Source organism: Ornithorhynchus anatinus, chromosome 17, assembly GCF_004115215.2.
Source record: "Ornithorhynchus anatinus isolate Pmale09 chromosome 17, mOrnAna1.pri.v4, whole genome shotgun sequence".
Taxonomy (NCBI): Eukaryota; Metazoa; Chordata; class Mammalia; order Monotremata; family Ornithorhynchidae; genus Ornithorhynchus; species Ornithorhynchus anatinus.
Window position 1 is genome coordinate 4,753,076 of NC_041744.1, and position 18,144 is coordinate 4,771,219.

General features: G+C 46.6%; 1 long non-coding RNA gene across 1 annotated transcript in view; it reads right to left on the reverse strand.

Moving 5' to 3' along the window:
* Nucleotides 1-389: 389 nt before the first annotated feature.
* Nucleotides 390-18,144, reverse strand: part of LOC114817984 — a 44,527-nt gene continuing 26,772 nt past the window's right edge. Inside the window, exons 5-6 of the long non-coding RNA XR_005660987.1 lie at nt 3,979-4,085; nt 390-558 (exon numbers count right to left, since the gene is read on the reverse strand). This is a non-coding gene — a long non-coding RNA (uncharacterized LOC114817984). The remainder of the gene's footprint in view (nt 559-3,978; nt 4,086-18,144) is intronic.

Here is an 18,144-nt window from a genome sequence, read left to right on the forward strand (position 1 = left end):
ATTCAGCGTTGTGCTTCTGTTGTTGCTGTGGCGGCCTGGCTTTTTGCGGGGGAGGTGGCCAGGGTGGGTGTCCCAGATGCCCTTGCGGTCTCTCCGCCCATGTTAGCCTGCTATTTCCAGGACTCCTGTTGTGCCTCCCCACCACAGGACATTAAGACTGAGTTGAAAACAATATTTCCTACTACATTTGACCAAAAATATTGCCCGCTCAATATAACATCAGGTCAGGGTACATTTTGTGACATAAAGTATTTACGGGGCATTGATGAGAAGTGGTGTGGGCTAGTGAGAGAAGCAGTGAGGCCTAGTGGAAAGAGCCTGGGCCTGGAAGTCAGAGGCCTAGGGCCCAGGTTCTAATCCCACCTCCACCCCTTACCTGCTGTGTGGCCTTGGGCAAGTCACTTCACTTCTCTGTGCCTCGGATTCCTCCTCTGGAAAATGGGGATTCAGTACCTGTTCTCGCTCCTGGCTGTATCTGTGTTGAGATGAGGTTAGGGAGCAGTACTTCTCTTTTGGTCCTTCAAAGATTTATAATGAATCCCACATGGGGTTCGTTAGCTGAAAATACCAAAGGTTCAAGAGAGGATTGTATAAATGGAGAAATCCATGAATGAGTGGTACAGGAAAGAGCCGTGGTGTCTAATCTCTGGGAAGACAACATGGCCCACTGTAAAAAAGACGCGACTGGAAGGCAGGGGGCCCAGGTTCTAGTCCATGCTCTGCCCGTTGCCAGCTTGATCACCTTGGGCAAGCTTCAAGAAGCGTGCTCACTAGCTCTAGTACTACTTTTTCACAGGAAAACATATTGCCAGGAGAGTCTGGTGGTGCTGGACCCAGGCTTTGCCATCGGTGACCTTTTTTTTTTTTCCAGGAATGAACAGCACTGTGCTCTGAATCGAGCCCTCCCTTATTCGTATTGATGTCTATCTCCGCTTCTAGACTGTCAGTTCGTTGGGGGCTGAGAACGCATCTGTTTATTGTTCTATTGTAGTCGCCGAGTGCTTAGTACAGTGCTCTGCACACAGTAAGTGCTCAATAAATACGACTGACTGACTTAACCTCCCTGGATCTCCATTTCCTCATCCTGCTCTCCCTCCCCCTCAGATTGTATCGTGTGGAGCAAAGACAGTGTCTTATCTGCTTGTCTTGTATCTGTCCACCCCAGCTCTTAGCACGGGGCTTGACACGTAGTACGGTCTTCACTGTTATGAGAAGCAGCATGGCATAGTGGAAAGAGCACAGGTGTGAGAGTCAGAGGATGTGGGTTCCAATTCCGCCTCCACCATTTGTCTGCTGTGTAACCTTGGGCAAGTCACTTAGCTACTCTGAGCCTCAGTTACCTCATCCGTAAAATGGGGATTAAAAGTGTGAGCCCCACGTGGGACAACTTGATTACCGTGTATCTACCCCAGTGCTTAGAACAGTGCTTAATAAAAATAATAATAATAACTTAATCATTTGGGTATTTGTTAAGAGCTTACTGGTGCCAAGCACTGTTCTAAGCTCTGGGTAGATACAAGGTAATTAGGTTGTCCCCCTTGGGGCTCACTGTCTTAATCCCCATTTTACAGATGAGGTAACTGAGGCACAGAGAAGTTGAGTGACTTGCCCAAAGTCACACAGCTAAGTAGCACATAGTAGGCGCTTAACAAATACCATCATTATTATTATAATCATTATTATTATGAGGATTGACGTCCACATCACTCAGGTCCTCCAACTGTCCCATCACCACTGGGCCGGGTGGACCACTGCTATAATTCAATCGCGTTCTGAAGAAGAAAGTTCTAGTTCGGCCTAGGGGTTGCCTCAGGCCAGTCTATCATTTGTTGCCAAGATAGCATAGCAGGGAAGGTCCGGTGTAGATAAGACTGACATTTTTGGAGTTCCTAACCACGGATCCCAACTCAGAGCCCACCAAAGGAAGGCTGGCATCGGAGTCCTTGCACGTTCTGAAGTGCCGGTCTCTTCCCCATGATCTGTATCGCCTTGACTGTGGATATGCGGGCCTGGTGAGGAAGCTGTGTGGCCTTGTGAATAGAGCAGAAGCCTGGAAGTCAGAGGACCAGGGTTCTAATCCTCACCCTGCCACTTGTCTGCTGCGTGACCCCGGATCAGTCACTTCACTTCTCAGGTCCCTCAACTGTAAAATGGGGATTCTATACCTGTTCTCCCATGGGCAAGGAATGGGTCTGTTAGATTGTTATATTGTACTCTCCCAAGCGCTTAGTACAGCGCTCTGCACACAGTAAGCGCTCGATGAATACGAATGACTGACCCATACCCACCATTTCTGGCTCCTCCAATCCCCCAAAACCCTGCCTCTCTCACCACCCCCATCTCTAAGCTGCCACTCTGTTTTTATAACCCTGGTCTCCCTGACAAGGAAAGGAGAAAAGAGCCGTCAATCAGGAGGTCCCCGGACCGATCAGGAGGCTCGGACTGAGGTTCTGGGGCTCCGGCCCCTCCCCGCTTCCATCCCGGTGCTTTCGATCAGTCCCTGACAAATCGTGACCAAAACCATTGGCGTCAAATCCTCCATTAATCGTGGCTAATGAGTCAGATATCGTTAGTGTAATGATGGCAGGGTTCAGGAATCACAAACAATTATGAGTGTGAGAGAATGCTAACTTTAATGAAGAAACCTACCCAGCAGGTCCTTCAATCCAGGGAGACAGATTACTCCGTCTGTTAAGGGCTGTGTCTCCTAATCCCATCATACGACCCCAGAGAATGTCTCTAAATATTAGTTTGTCACAGTGTTTTTCCTCTTAGTAGCTAGTAGGGAAGGCTATAAATGATTATCCAAATGCCCCCCTAACAACAATTACTCTTTTCCAAAATAAATTCACCTCAAAAATTGCCAGTCGTGAGCGGAACAGATCCCCAGGGACCTCCCTCTTCCCCCTTGCGTTCTGGGACTGGCTCTATTTCCGTTCGATTGTCTCCTCATAGACACACTGCAGTTACTATTATTACCATGAGAAGCTGCAGGATTCGTCAAAGCCCTCCCTCTTCATATTTATCAGACAATCATTCTCCCCACCTTCGAAGACTTCTTGCAGACCCAGCTCCTCCTAAAGACCTTCCCTAACCTAAGCCTTCATTTCCTTTTCTCCTCCTCCCTTCTGTGTCACCCTGATTTGCACTCTTTATTCACCACCCACCCCCAGCCCCACAGCACTTATGTGCTTAGCAGTAATTTATTTTCTTACATTAATATCTGTCTCCCCCTCTAGACTGTAAGTTCGTAGTGGGCGGGGAATGTGTCTGCTGTATTATCATATTAACATTCTTCAGATCACATCTTCTCCAAGAGGCCTTCCTCAGTTAAAACTCTCCTTTCTCTGCCTCCCTCTCCCTTCTTTATTCCTATGTATTTGGACCTGATTCGCCCCACCCTGAACCCCTCAGGACTTGAGTATATATCTTTAAATTATATATTATAAATTACTTATTTATTCATTATTTATTCAGTCTGTCTCTCCCTCTAGACTGTAAACTCATTAAGGGCAGGGAACTAGTCTGCTAATTCGGATGTATTGTACCCTCCCAAATGCTTAGTACAGTTCTCTGCACATAGTAAGCGCTCAATAAATACCATTGATTGATCGATTAATTATACTGCACTCTCCAAAGCGTTTAGTACAGTGCTCTGCACATAGTAAGCACTCAATAAAAAAGACTGAATGAACGATTAACTATATGCAGAGCACTGTACTGTAGATACACCCAATCCAATAAGACACAGTCCCTGTCCCACATAGGAATCATAGTCTGTGACTGGTGGATGGGCAGATTAACACCTCTGTAATTGACTTGTGGAGACAGGGAGGGGTTAGAGTTTATTGAAAGCCCTCTCATTTTTTTCCTAGTCTGGACTTTGCATTTGGATGAAGAGAAGGACTCGGGCATTCGAGAACTGACCACCACTCCTCCCCCCCCCCCCAACCCCTTCCCCATGAAGGTTCTACTCACCAACCTGGGCCTTCGCCATTTCTGTAAATAATAATGATTGTGGTATTTGTTAAGTGCCTTCCATGGCCAAGCGGTAGGGCCATGTGTCCATCGGGTTGGACACAGTCCTGTCAAAGGGGAGAGGGAAAACAAGTATTTAATCTCCATTTTATAGAGGGGCAAACTAAGGCACAGAGCAGCGAAGCAACTGGCCCAAGATCCCACAGCAGGCAGGTGGCAGAGGCAGGATTAGAATCCAGATCCCCTGACTCCCAGGTCTGCGCTGATTCCATTAGACCGCCCTACTTCCCTGCCCTATGGCTCCCCAGAGCCATATTTAGCATCCGTCATCCTCCGCTAGATCACAAGCTCCTTGAGGGCAGGGACTGTATCTAGCAGGGGCGACAGACACCGAAATAAATGACAGGTAGGAGAAAGCAACGGAGTAGACACTTCTTTTTTATGGTATTTTTTAAGCGCTTAATATGTGTTAGGCACTGTACTAAGCACTGGGGTAGATACAAGATAATCAAGGCTTGATCCCCATTTTACAAATGAGGTACCTGAGGCACCAAGAAGTTAAGTGACTTGCCCGAGGTCACACAGCAGAGATGAAGTGGAGCCGGCATTAGAACCCGGGTCCTCTGGTTCCCCGGCCCATGTTCTTTCCATTAGGCCAAGCTGCTTCTCTAGATAAAACTTTGAGTTTTACCATCATTTGGGCCATGCCTTCGACTTAGGAAATAAAGTTATCCCAGTTAACACATGTCAGCGTCACTCTTCTCGTAAGAGTCTTTAGCGAAACGACCTTTAAAATCCCGAAAAGATTTGTTCCGTCTGATCTTCCCCACACTCAGTTTCCAAACCATTGCTCTGGTCTGCTCTTTAATGATCTCGACACATTCAGGAACATGTACTTGAAAAATCCAATTCCATTTTCCTGGGCTTTCGCGGGGACCATATTAACCGCCCCGAAGAGGCAGACCTGATTTTTCTCTCCCTGACATCTCCTCTCTGGTTTAAGCTTCATTTGCAACATGAGGGAATCAGCTTTCCTTTCACGTGAAGTCGTAAAACCTGGTGGTTAAACTCAATGGAGGGGGATGAATCCCCTTAATAACCAACTCTGCCTAAAGTCATAACAACTGGAGCCTCCTGCTAGACTTGAAGCTCACAGAATGGGTCCTCTGTCATTCCATTAACCAATCAATCGACGGTATTAACTGAGTGCTTACCGTGTGAAGAGCACTGTACCAAGCGCTTGGGAGAGTACAATAGTTGATAGACATGCTCCCTAATTCATCAGTGGCAACACTTACTGAGTGCAGAGCACTGTACTAAGCATTAGGAGAGCGCTTGGGAGGATACGCTACATTTGAGTTGATAGATAGAATCCCTGCCTTCAAGGAGCTTATATTCTAGGGGAGGAGACGTGTTAAAATGAATCAGAGATATAATAATGTTGGTATTGGTTAAGCGCTTACTATGTGCGGAGCACTGTTCTAAGCGCTGGGGTAGATAGAGGGTAATCAGGTTGTCCCACGTGAGGCTCACAGTGAATCCCCATTTTACAGACGAGGTAACTGAGGCACAGAGAAGCCAAGTGACTTGCCCACAGTCACACAGCTGACGAGTGGCAGAGCCGGGAGTCGAACCCATGATCTCTGACTCCGAAGCCCGGGCTCTTTCCACTGCGCCACGCTGCTTCCCCAAGATATGGGAAGCAACAGCGCATAAGGATATGAAGCAACATGGCATAGTGGATAAAGCACAGGCTTGGGAGTCAGAGATCGTGGGTTCGAATCCTGATCCCACCACTTGTCAGCTGCATGACACTTGTCATCTGTGTTGCAGATGTGGTAACTGAGGCCCAGAGAAGTGAAGTGACTTGACCAAGGTCAGACAGCAGACCAGGGTGACTTTCTGACTCACAGGCCCGTGGTAATAGCTGAACGCTTACTATGTAGCACGTACTTTGTGGGAACACTGAGGTAGAGACAAGATGATCAGGTCCGACACGGTCTCTGTATCACACGGAGCTCACGGTCAAACAGGGAGGGAGAATAGGTATTTCACCCCCATTTTACAGATTTTTGAACTGAGGCCCAGTGAAGTTAAGTGACTGGCCCGAGATGAGCAGCGGACAAGCGGCGGCCGCTTGTCTTTGGCCACTCATTTCCTGCTTACCATTGGAAGGGAAAGGGAGCAGTAAAGAGAGAATGAAGTAGAAAGATGTTGGGGGAAGAAAAAAGGCCAGCTCACATTCAAAGCTCTAGAGCAAGAATGCGGGCTTATCCATCCATTTTTTTTTCTCATTTCTTTTAAATTCCCTGAGGTGCATAAAACTCTGATTGGTTGAGTGGCCTAGGGTTTGCTTTAAAAAGATCCCTGACGGCTATGTGCATTTTTTCTGATTGATTCCCTTTCAGCTGAAAGGAGTTTGTTCAACTGTCAAAGTTTGATTCCCACCTGGAAAAGCTGTTTTTGATTTGTTTTGATTTTCTCCACCTTCTTTACGTCCTCCTCCATCCCTGCTAAGTCTGCTTGGTGCAAGCCTGGCCAATAGGTTTTTTTTTGGGGGGGGGGGTTAATGATATTAATTATTAGTTAAGCACTCACTATGCGCCAGCCACTCTACTAAGCGCTGCACTAGATACAAGATAGGTTGAAAGCAGTCCCTCTCCCACACAGGGGTCACACTCTTAATCCCCATTTTACAGATGAGGTACCTGAGGCACAGAGAAGTTAAGTGACTTGTCCAAGGTCACATAAGGCAGACAAGTGGTGGAGCTGGGATGTAAACCCAGGTCCTCTGACTCCCAGGCTACATTGCCTCTGGTTCTAATCCCAGCTCTGCCACTTGTCCGCTGCTTGACCTTGGGCAAGTCACTTAACTTCTCTATGCCTCAGTCACCTCCTGCAAAATGGAGATGGAGACTGTGAGGGGAGGGACTGGATCCAACCCCATTTGCTTCCAACCAGGCCAGCGCTTTAGTACGGTGCCTGGCACGTAGTAAGCGCTTAACAAATAACACAGGTACTATTATTATTATTATTCTGAGATGGAACGCCATGCTCCTCCTTTCTGGGATCAAACTTCAAATAGCTGGGATCGACCTCCAAGCCTCGCCTCCCTCTCGATCTGGGAAGGAGAGCAAAAGGGGGGAGCTTCCTCAATGGTTGGGGTGAACCCCAAGTTTCTCATCTCCCCACCCTATTTCACTCCCTACTGCTTCACTAGCTCTTCCAAGTCACTTAAGCACTTAGCTGCTTCCCACCCTTCCCACCCACAGAACATGTCTAAACTTCCACTGTTTTGCTCTCCAATACCTATCATTTATTTTAGTCTACGTCTCCTCCACCAGACCCCCACGTCTTTGAGGTCAGGGATCAAGTCTACCAACACTCCTGTACTCTCCGAAGTGTGTATTACAGGGTTCTATAAACAGTAAGCGCTCAATAAATACTACTGATTTATCCCCCCTAACCTATAAGCTAATTGCAGGCAGGGAACGGGTCTAATATTGTTAATAATTATGGTATTTGTTAAGCGCTTACTATGTTCCAGGCCCTGCTCTAAGCACTGGGTCTACCGACTCTGATACATTGTACTCTCCCAAGCGCTTAGTACGGTGCTCTGCACACAGTAAGTGATCACTAAATACAATGGATTGATTGACTGATGGACAACAACCCGCTCACCTGGCCTCTAAACTGGCTGATCTTTCCCTAGTGGTATTTTCAACTAGCAAAATAACTCTAGTTATGGCAGCTTTGATGGGCATTTTTTTTTTAATTTCTGTGAATGACCGGAATACAGAGATTTTAAAATGCCAAAATCTGCAGTTCTTAGAAATCCCTGAGTGGGAAAATCAACACCATAAGGAGGAAGTGCAAACAACAGAATCGTGTTCCCAAGTCCCCTCTTCCCTGGGGATGGAGAAAGAAAACACTTCTTGGGACAGGTTCTCTCCCAAGTGCTCAGGATAGTGTTCTTCACAAAGTAAGCACTCAAAAATACCACTAATGATAATGTTTTATCTTTTAGGCATATCTACTTTCTTGCCTTATAGCTGAATCTGAAATAGAAGGAAAGGTGAAATGACCACCTTTTCCTTTCAATTCTTTCCCCTGAATAAATCAAGGAGAAATATCAATCAATTTCTAAATCTCTATTTTCTTTGTCATGAATTTATTACTTTTCTTACTTTGAAACATAAGCCGCATCCATTTCAAAGAACTCCACCAACAGAGCTAAATGCTGCAGATTAAACATTTAACATCCTAACGTAAAGGCATAATCTGTCTTCGGCGAGTGCTCTAGGCCTGTGGAAAACAAATTTCAGTTTATGGTTGTAATGTAAGATCAACATTACTTAATGTTGCATTTTTTTATTCCGCACAGTTGGTCTTCTGGGTTCCGGCTATGAAAGCCACAGATGGGACAAAATCATCGTATTCTCTGGGATATTTTCTGGAGATGAAAAATAGTTGTGGCCACCCAAACCCATGGAGATGAATCGGAGGTAGAAATTTCTTTTATGAAAGGTGCATCTGTACCATTTAACTTTATTAAATCATTTGTTCTCGATCTGTTCAATCAACAGCAAGAATCTTGCTCCTGTTATATTCTCCCAAGAACTTCGAGCAGGGCTTTACTCTCAATAAGTACTACTCATTAAGTACTACTGATTAATTGAATCATTAATTACTCTGGGGACAATATCTCTATTATATTCCATTTGACCCTTTTCATCTTCCTCCTCTTTCCTAATGGCTTCACTTCATATTTCTCCTTCTCAGCCATGATCAGATCATAAGAGTAAGAACTGCGCACATCAGAACTGGTTTTGAACGTTAAATCCTAGTTGAATAAGGATTGAGTCCGGAGCCACAGGTTGGGGAGAGGTAGCGGGGAAGAGAGAGAGAAGGAGATAGGAAGGAAAAGAGAAGGAAAGAGGAGAGGAAGAAGAAGGAGAGCAAGAGAGGGAGCGTGGAAGAGAAAAGTGGGAGATGGGGAGAGAGGAAAAAAAGACAGTGGTATCCATACGTTTACTCACGGAGAGTATTATTATTATTGTATGATGCCGTACTTATTAAGCATCTACAGTATGCACAAGGCTCATGATTTTCTCATTATATACATGGACTTTGCCTCAGTCAGTCAGTTGTATTTATTGAGCATTTACTGTGTGCAGAGCACTGTACTAAATTCTTGGGAGACTATAATACAACCGACATATTATTTGCCCACAGTGAGCTTACAGTCTAGAGGGGGAGCCAGACAGTAATATCAATAAATAAAATATCAATAAATAAAGTTACAGATATAACAAGAGTGCTGGGGGTTGGGGGGGGGGTGGGGGGTGATGAATAAAGGGAGCAAGTCAGGGTAACACAGAAGGGAGTGGAAGAAAGGGAAAAGAGGATTTAGGAAAGGCCTCTTGGAGGAGATGTGCCCTCAGTAAGACTTTGAAATGGGGGGAAACATCGTGGGATATGAAGAGGGAGGGCGGTTCAGGTCAGAGGCAGGACAGGGGCGTTAGGTCGATGGCGAGATAGATGAGCTCGAGGTGTGGTGAATAGGTTGGCGTCAGAGGAGCAAAGTGTGCGGGCTGGGGTGTAGTAGGAGAGTAGTGAGGTGAGGTAAGAGAGGACAAGGTGATTAACTGCTTTGAAGTCAGTGGTAAGGAGTTTCTGTTAATCACCCAGTCGAGAGTCAAAGCTGGGATTAGAACCCAGATCTCCTAACTTCCAGCCCGGTGCTATTTCCATAGAGTTGGTACCTAGTCATTCACGTATTCATGCAGTCACGTTTACTGTGTGCAAAGCACTGTACTAAGCGCTTGGGAAAGTACAATACAACCACAAACTGATATATTCCCCGCCCACAGTGACTCATGCCCTTTCATTAGGCCAGTAATCCCAGTGCTTCTGACCGGAAAAGAGTCTCACCACTTCTGTTGGCCCAGAAATTCAAATGATCAGAGAAGCGGTGTGGCTTAATGGATAGAACCCAGGCCTGGGAGTCAGAGGGACCTGGATTCTAATTCCGGCTCTGCCACTTGTCTACTGTGTGACCTGGGGCAAGTCACTTCACTTCTCCATGCCTCAGTTACCTCATCTGTAAAATGGGGATTAAGACTGTGAGCCCCATGTGGGACACGGACTATGTCCAACCTGATTACCTTGTATCTATCCCAGCGCTTACAACAGTCCCTGGCACATAGTAAATACTTAGCAAATACCATTAAAAATCAAAGGCCACCTCACTGTTCCCAACTGGAGTGAAACAACCAAGGTTCCTTGCCCAGGAGACTGGAGAAGATCACTGCCCACCGCTCTCAGAAAACAAAACTAAATTCACAATTTCTCAGTACCGGCAGTTACTAAGCACTGGAGTACAAACAAGCTAATCAGCATGGCTCAGTGGAAAGAGCCTGGGCTTCGGAGTCAGAGGTCATGGGTTCGGCTCCCGGCTCTGCCACTCGTCAGCCGTGTGACTGTGGGCGAGTCACTTCACTTCTCTGGGCCTCAGTGACCTCATCTGTAAAATGGGGATTAACTGCGAGCCTCACGTGGGACGACCTGATTCCCCTGTATCTCCCCCAGCGCTTAGAACAGTGCTCTGCACATAGTAAGCGCTTAACAAATACGAATAATCAGGTTGGACACAATCCAGGTCCCAAATGAGATTTACAGTAGTAATCTTCATTGTACAGATGAGGCAACTGAGGCACAGAGACATTAAGTTATGTGCCCAAGGTCACACAGCAGATAAGTGGCAGATCTGGGATCAGAACCCAGGTCCTTCCTACTTACAGGCCTGGGCCCCACTAAGCTACGCTGCTTCTCAGCCATCATCTCATACAGTCGGTCCATCGGTCCAGATCTGAAATCCAGTTCCACGTGGGTAGGGAATGGGTCTACCAACTCTTTTATAGCCTATTCTCCCAAGCGCTTAGTACAGTGATCCGCACACAGTAAGCACTCAATAAATACCATCGATGAATTGATTGATTGACTCGGGATGGGTCGTGAACGGAGCAATGAGAAGCAAGTACCGAAGGAGAGAAAGGGAAGTGGAGATAAAGGACGGAGAGGTGCTCTTTGAACTTCCTGGCAACTGATTTACAAATACCTGAAAGGCTCAGCACATTTGATTATTTGTTGTGAGCACTCTCCTCATCTCTGCCCGCCCTCTCCATTTTCCGTCTTCATTTTTCTGTTTTATGGGCTTTGCGGTAAATGGATGCTTAGCTTGCTTCTGAGCTACCACTTAAAACACTTAAATGTACAGTAGTGCATCTTGGGATGAATATATTATGTAAAAAAAAAAAGTCTGTCATCACCCACACAGGTGCGAGAGTTATTCTAATCGTCTTGCCCGGTGAGACCCTTCATCTCCCTTCCCAACCATTCCTCGCTCTCTTCTATTCCTCGTTCTAACACCTCTCATTTTCTCCCACTCCCTACCAATGTCATTCTTTCTTTCTCTGACTCTCTTTTCGTCTTTCTTTCTCCACTTCCTGCTCTCTCTGTTTGTCTCGCTTTCTCTGTGTTTTCCTCTCTCTTTCCATCTCATCTCTCTCCATCTCTAGCTAACTTTTGTCCCCACTCCTCTCTTGGGCCATCCCACTTTGTCTCTGACTGTCTCTGTCTTTCTGTTTCTGCCTCTTTCTGGTTCTCTCTCTGCCGCTCTTTTTTTCATGGTATTTGTTAAACACTATGTGTCAAGCACTGTTCTAAGTGCTGGGACAGATAGAAGTTTGTCAGATTGGATCACATGGGGCTCACAGTTATTTGAGAAGAAGCAGCACTGTGTAGTGATAATAATAATAATAATAATAATAATGTTGGTATTTGTTAAGCGCTTACTATGTGCCGAGCACTGTTCTAAGCGCTGGGGTAGACACAGGGGAATCAGGTTGTCCCACGTGGGGCTCACGGTCTTAATCCCCATTTTACAGATGAGGGAACTGAGGCACCGAGAAGTTAAGTGACTTGCCCAAAGTCACCCAGCTGACGAGTGGCAGAGCCGGGGTTCGAACCCATGACCTCTGACTCCAAAGCCCGTGCTCTTTCCAGTGAGCCACGCTGCTTCTCTAGTGGGTAGAGCATGGGGCTGGAAGGCTCTGGGAAGGCTCTGGGTTCTAATACCAGCTCTGCTATAAGTCTGCTGTGGGATCTTGGACAAGTCATTTCTCTTTTCTGTGCTTCAGTTACCTCATCTGTAAAATGGGGATTGAGACTGTGAGCCCCATGTGGACAAGGGGCTGTGTCCAACCTGATTTACTTGCATCCATCTCTGAGTTTCGAACAGCGTCCGGAGCATAGCAAATGCTTAACAAATACCGCAATTTTACTATTATTATTATCGTTATTATTATTATTATTTCTGCCTCTATCTTTATCGCTGTCTTTCTGCCTGTCTCACTGTCTTTATCTGTCTGCCTCACAGTCTCTCATCTCTCTTTCACCCCCATCCACCCTGTTTTATCTGTTCTCCCCTTCTCTTCCCTCCCCTTGCCTTCCTCCCAATCCTTTCATCTTTCTCCTCCACGTCAAATAAATGCACATCCTCCCTTGGAATATTTTTCTCCTCTAACTTCCCCTTGACCCCTCATTGGTCCATGTTTTCTTAACATCCAAGCCCCACACCTCCACCCAACCTCCTCCATCCTAAATCTGATCTTTGCAAACCACCCCGCCTTCTCTTTCGCTATTGTGTCTTCCTCCCCAGAGCTCTGATTTGGGAAGATTCCGCACAGGATAACATCCTTTCAGGGAAGAGATTCCACTCCAGGGGGGAGTTGAAGGCCGCGGACAGTCTTCTCCTCAAGGGATCCGCCGACGTCGGGACTACGGATTCCTTACATCAACAGTTACTCAAATGGCAAAGGCTGTTGGTGAGCTCTGGGGCTTTGCAAAGAGGCACTGTAGATCTGACCAAACACCCGGGTGGGAATCCAAAATGACTTCCTGAGAACCCAACTCTTTTCTTCCCAACCACAACAAAAAGAATGTATATTATTTCCTACTAATGCCTGCCTGCTACTCCGAGATATAAACCTTAAGCTTAAGGGTTGAACTATCCCTCTGCTTCTTATAAATCCATACCCACAGAGAGAAATAATTTCTTTTTTTAGGGAATCAGGGTAGGGGGAAGGAATTTATTCAGGGCCCAATAGAAACAAAGCTGAATTCTTTCCTCTGTGGGAGCCTCTGGGTTTGGTTCTGTTCCAGAGCAGTCAAAGACCTCCCAGCTAAAACTCACATGAAAAATGGCCAACTATCTACAACTGTCAAGTGGCGGCAGAAGAGGTAGAAACGCCTCTTTTTATAGAGCTGTACAAGTCTGGTGGTCTTCAATCACAGCTGCAAAATGGGACTTGGAACAGCCCTGATCTGTCACCCCAAGTGAACGACAAAGTGACTCTGGGAAATGAAGACGAGGAAGAACAGGGGAGAAGGGCGTGCTGCCACTCTTCCAAGTCCTGAGAAAAATTCCAGGCCTGGGAGTCAGAGGATCTGGGTTCTAATCCTAGCTCCATCATTTACCTCCTGTGCGACGTTGAGCTAGTCATTTCACTTCTCTGACCCTCTGTTTCCGCATCCTCAGAATGGGGATTGATTATCCCCATCCCCACATATTCAATCTAATAATGACGTTGGTGTTTGTTAAGCGCTTACTATGTGCCGAGCACTGTTCTAAGCGCTGGGGGAGATACAGGGTAATCAGGTTGTCCCACTTCGGGCTCACAGTCTTCATCCCCATTTTACAGATGAGGTAACCGAGGCACCAAGAAGTCAAGTGACTTGCCTAAAGTCACACAGCTGACAGGTGGCGGAGCCAGGTTAGAACCCATGACCTCTGACTCCTAAATCCGTTCTCTTTCCACTGAGCCACGCCGCTTCACAATCTATTACTTAATCCTGTCGGTTCAACCTGCACAATATCGCTAAAATCCACCCTTTCCTCTTCATCCAAACTGTTACCACATTAATCCAAGCACTTGCCGTATCCCGCCTTGATTACTGCTTCTTTGGTGACCTCCCAGCCTCCTTTCTCTCCCCGCTCCAATCCATACTTCATTCTGCTGCCCACGTCATTTTTCTAAAAAAAAGTTCAGGACACGCATCCCAACACCTCAAGAACCCCCAGTGATTTCCCATTTACCGAACCCCCAGTGATTTCCCATTTACCTCCGCATCGAAGAGAAACTCTTCGCCATTGACTTTAAAGCTCCCTATCACCTCGCCCACTCCTACTTCACCTCACTACTCTCCTACTATAACCCAGACGGCACACTTCGCTCCACTGATTTATCACTGTACCTTGATCCTGTCTATCTCGCCGTCAACCTCTGCCCCACATCCTGCCTCTAGCCTGGAATGCCTTCCTTCTCCATAGCTGACGATTACTCTCTCCACCTTCAAAGCCTTATTAAAGGCACATCTCCTCCAAGAGGCCTTCCCAGACTGAGCCCTCATTTCCTTATCTCGCCACGTCTCCATGACTTGCTCGCTTTATTCATCCCCCTTCTCGGCCCCACGGCACTCATGTACGTATCCTTAATTTATTTACTTATAAATTCCGGATTCTAATTCCAGCTCCACCCTTTGTCTGCTGGTGACCTGGGACAAGTCACTTCACTTTTCTGAGCCTCAGTTACCTAATCTGTAAAATAAGACCGTGAGCTCCCATAGCGCTTGGACTGTGTCCAACCTGATTAGCTTGAATCTACCCAGCGCTTAGTACAGTGCCTGGGATATAGTAAGCCCTTAACAAATACCGTAAAGAAAGAAAAATCAAGGACCACCCCTGCCTGTCCCTTCAAGAGAAGAGTCCACGACCTCCCCACTCGGCCGGCCTCTCACCCTTTTTGACCTGGAAGCCGTTTGCTCTGGGCACAGTCGAGGAACGTTTTCAAGTGGGAGGGTCATGCCGCTTCAGCTGCTGCCTGCCCCATTCTTTGAAAGATCTGGGGTGTTGCGGGGACAGACATCAGGGAAAGGGACAGGCTCCCGGCCTCCCAGTGAGCTGGTGGTCCGGCAAGGGCCCCATCAGACAGGCCTGCTGCAATGTGGGCCAGTACCTGTCACTTGCCCCAAGAGGTAACAGTCAGGCAATCAAAGACAGGACTGTTAGATCTTATCTGCTTCCACCGTGGACCGGATTTTCAGCTAGCATGCATCTGAGGACTCGATCTGAATGTGTCATCTCTGTTGCGGAGGGCGTGATTTGAATAGTTAGAACCAAAAAGGAGTCCAAAAGAGTGAGTTTTTCCAGCCTACTTCAGACACTCCTGAAGGATCCTACTTTTCCGCCTCAAAAATCATGTTGGTTCTGGAAACCGGTTATTTTAATTCCCTCAGATTGACCCTCGTTAGATTGGAGATGTCACATCTTGGGAAATGGTGTGGTCTAGTGGATAGGGCATGGGTCTGGGAGTCAGAAGGACCTGGGTTCCAATCCCAGCTCTTCCACTTGTCTGCTGGGTAAGGTTGGGCAAGTCGCTTCACCTCTCTGGGCCTCAGTCATCTCATCTATAAAATGGGGATTAAGACTGTGAGCCCAATGTGGGACAGTGACTCTGTCTAACCCTATTTGGTTGTATCCACCCCAGCACTTAGCCCCAGCCAGCCTACCAACCCAAGCACGTTTATCCGTCAGCAAACGGTCACATTCAACTGAAATCACTGTGGGGAGAGGAACCCGAGATGAACTGTTCTCCTCTGACTTGGACAGACACGGGGCTAAAGGCCCCAATAATGGTTTTGTTTATAGCCCATTTGTGGTTATTTTCCAACCCTTTCTTCCTGTGGTCCGCCCGCGGGGTCCTTTCAGGACTTAATTTCCACTTCAAATCACATCGGTGCTTCAGATGAAACGTGAACGGTTTTGATGAGAGAGCAGTTTCATCTCTAGGGGATTACAGTGGTTCGATTTTGATGCGCTTAAACAAATACCATTGAAAAAAGAAAAGGGAGGTAAAAGGCACTATTCCTGCCCTTAAGAAGCTTACAATCAAAAAAGAGAGACAGATTCAAATGATTTATAGTTAGAAAGACAAGGACAGGAGAAATTGTCCCTATCCCATATAGCACTCTCTGCCAAAACTCCAGAGGAGGGTCCCCTGAGTCTCTGTACTAAGCATCACCTTCTCCTTGGTATAGGAAATGAATTATCACATTGTTTGCGTCATCAAAAGTGCACTGTGGAGTGCGGATAGGATAGGAGGAAAATGACCAATAGATTGGTCATTGGAGGTGTACCATCTCAGTGAATGATTTTAGAGGTGAAAATCAGCCTCCTGAAGCGTTATTGTAAAGACGGTTATTCCTCTTTAGGGTATCCCTGAAAACACTCTGACCCTTGTCAACTCTATAGCGGGTTCTGAATCAGACTTGCTGCACAGCCCTCTGAGCAGTCAACATTTCCTGGTTTTTCCATCTTTAGGAAACCAAGGGTGATTAAATAGTGCCAGAGATCATCCCCTGACCCTTCTTTACATATACAGGGCTACTTTTCTCTCTGAAAAATTATGAGAGGCTAGAATATAAAGCTTTGGGATGAAAACAAATATTGGAAAATAAAAAGGTTTAGTGCTGATGGAAGGAGGCGACAGAGAAAAGAAGATGGAATCATGCTCTCTGAGCCCTAGAGGACCGAGCAGTTATTTGGACTGTGGAGACAATCACGCCGGATAACGTGACACAGAGATATTCCTTGGGCTGCCTGAACTCGGCTTGTTGGAGTTCCCACTAAGCTGTTGGGTTTTTTCAGACAGAACTCCAACTCCAGAATCTACTTTATAATTGTCAGAAATGGATCGTGGGGCTTACACTTGTCTAACTTTAATAACGTTTCCTGGTCAAATGGCTGGGAAAGATGGAACCCCTTCCTCAACCAAAGCCTAGTGGAAAAGAGAGAGTGCTTCATCTGTATATACCATCCATCTGCTAAACTAGCCTGCTGTAGTTAAATGGCTCAGTACGTCACAAGAACGATGGCGGAGCCTGTGGGTGCCATTTCCTCTACCCGAAAGAAGATTCTGGAGCATGTAATGAGCATCTGTTGAATACAGCACACTAAATGACACTAACTGTGCATAGAGCACTGTACTAGATGGTAAACTCCCCATTGGATTATAAATTCCTCGAAGGCAAAAATCCATCTACTTATTCTATTGCACTCTCCCAGGTGCTTGAGAAAATGGGATGGTAATTTATTGATCACCCACTGAATGCGGGGCACTGGACTGTATGGCTATGATAGGTGAATACCACAGCAAATTCCCAAATTCATTTTCGGTCAGTGAAGAGAGGGTTGGTGTCGAGTGGTTTCTGTGGCATATGAGATGGATTTTCCTTGTGATTTCCAGGTTGGGTTGGGCTGGTGGAGGCAAGACAGCCAGATTGTAAAATGAATGTAGAATGCCCCGGGGTATGCTTCATTCAGAACTAGCAGAAGTTAAGTGTCTTTTCGCGTTCTTTCATCCGACAGCCCACTGATCCTTGAGGGTCAGTCAGTCAGCCAGTCAATCACATTTATTGAGTGCTTACTGTATGCAGAGCACTGTACTAAGCGTTTGGGAGAGTACAATAGAACAATAAACAGATACATTCTCCGCCCATAATAAACTTACACTCTAGAGGAGGAGACATATAAATATAAATAAATAAATTACAGATATGTACATGAGTACTGTGAGGCTGGGGGAAGAACAAAGGGAGCAATTCAGGGTGAGGCAGAAGGGAGTGGGAGAAGAGGAAAGGAGGGCTTAGTCAGGAAAGGCCTCTTGGAGGAGATATGACTTCAGTAAGGCTTTCAAGGGAGGCAGAGTCATTGTCTGTCAGATATGAGGAGGGAGGGCATTCCAGGCCAGAGGCAGGACGTGGGCGAGAGGTCAGCGGTGAGACAGACGAGACAGTGAGGGCAGGGATCGTGTTGACCAACTCTATTGCCCCCACAGCTGTCTGAACCAGACAACCAGCCTCGCTCCTCCCAGACATCTGACCAGATCTGCGGGAGCCCCATCAGGGCTGAGAAGGCCCAAAATGGTGGCTTCCTGGCCCGTTGGCTCTTTGAAGCCTGCCACCTAGCCTCGTGCCCCCCTAATAACCCTATCCCCTTTTCACCTCTGTCCTCGAAACAAAAAGCTGCCACCACTGATTCCAAAA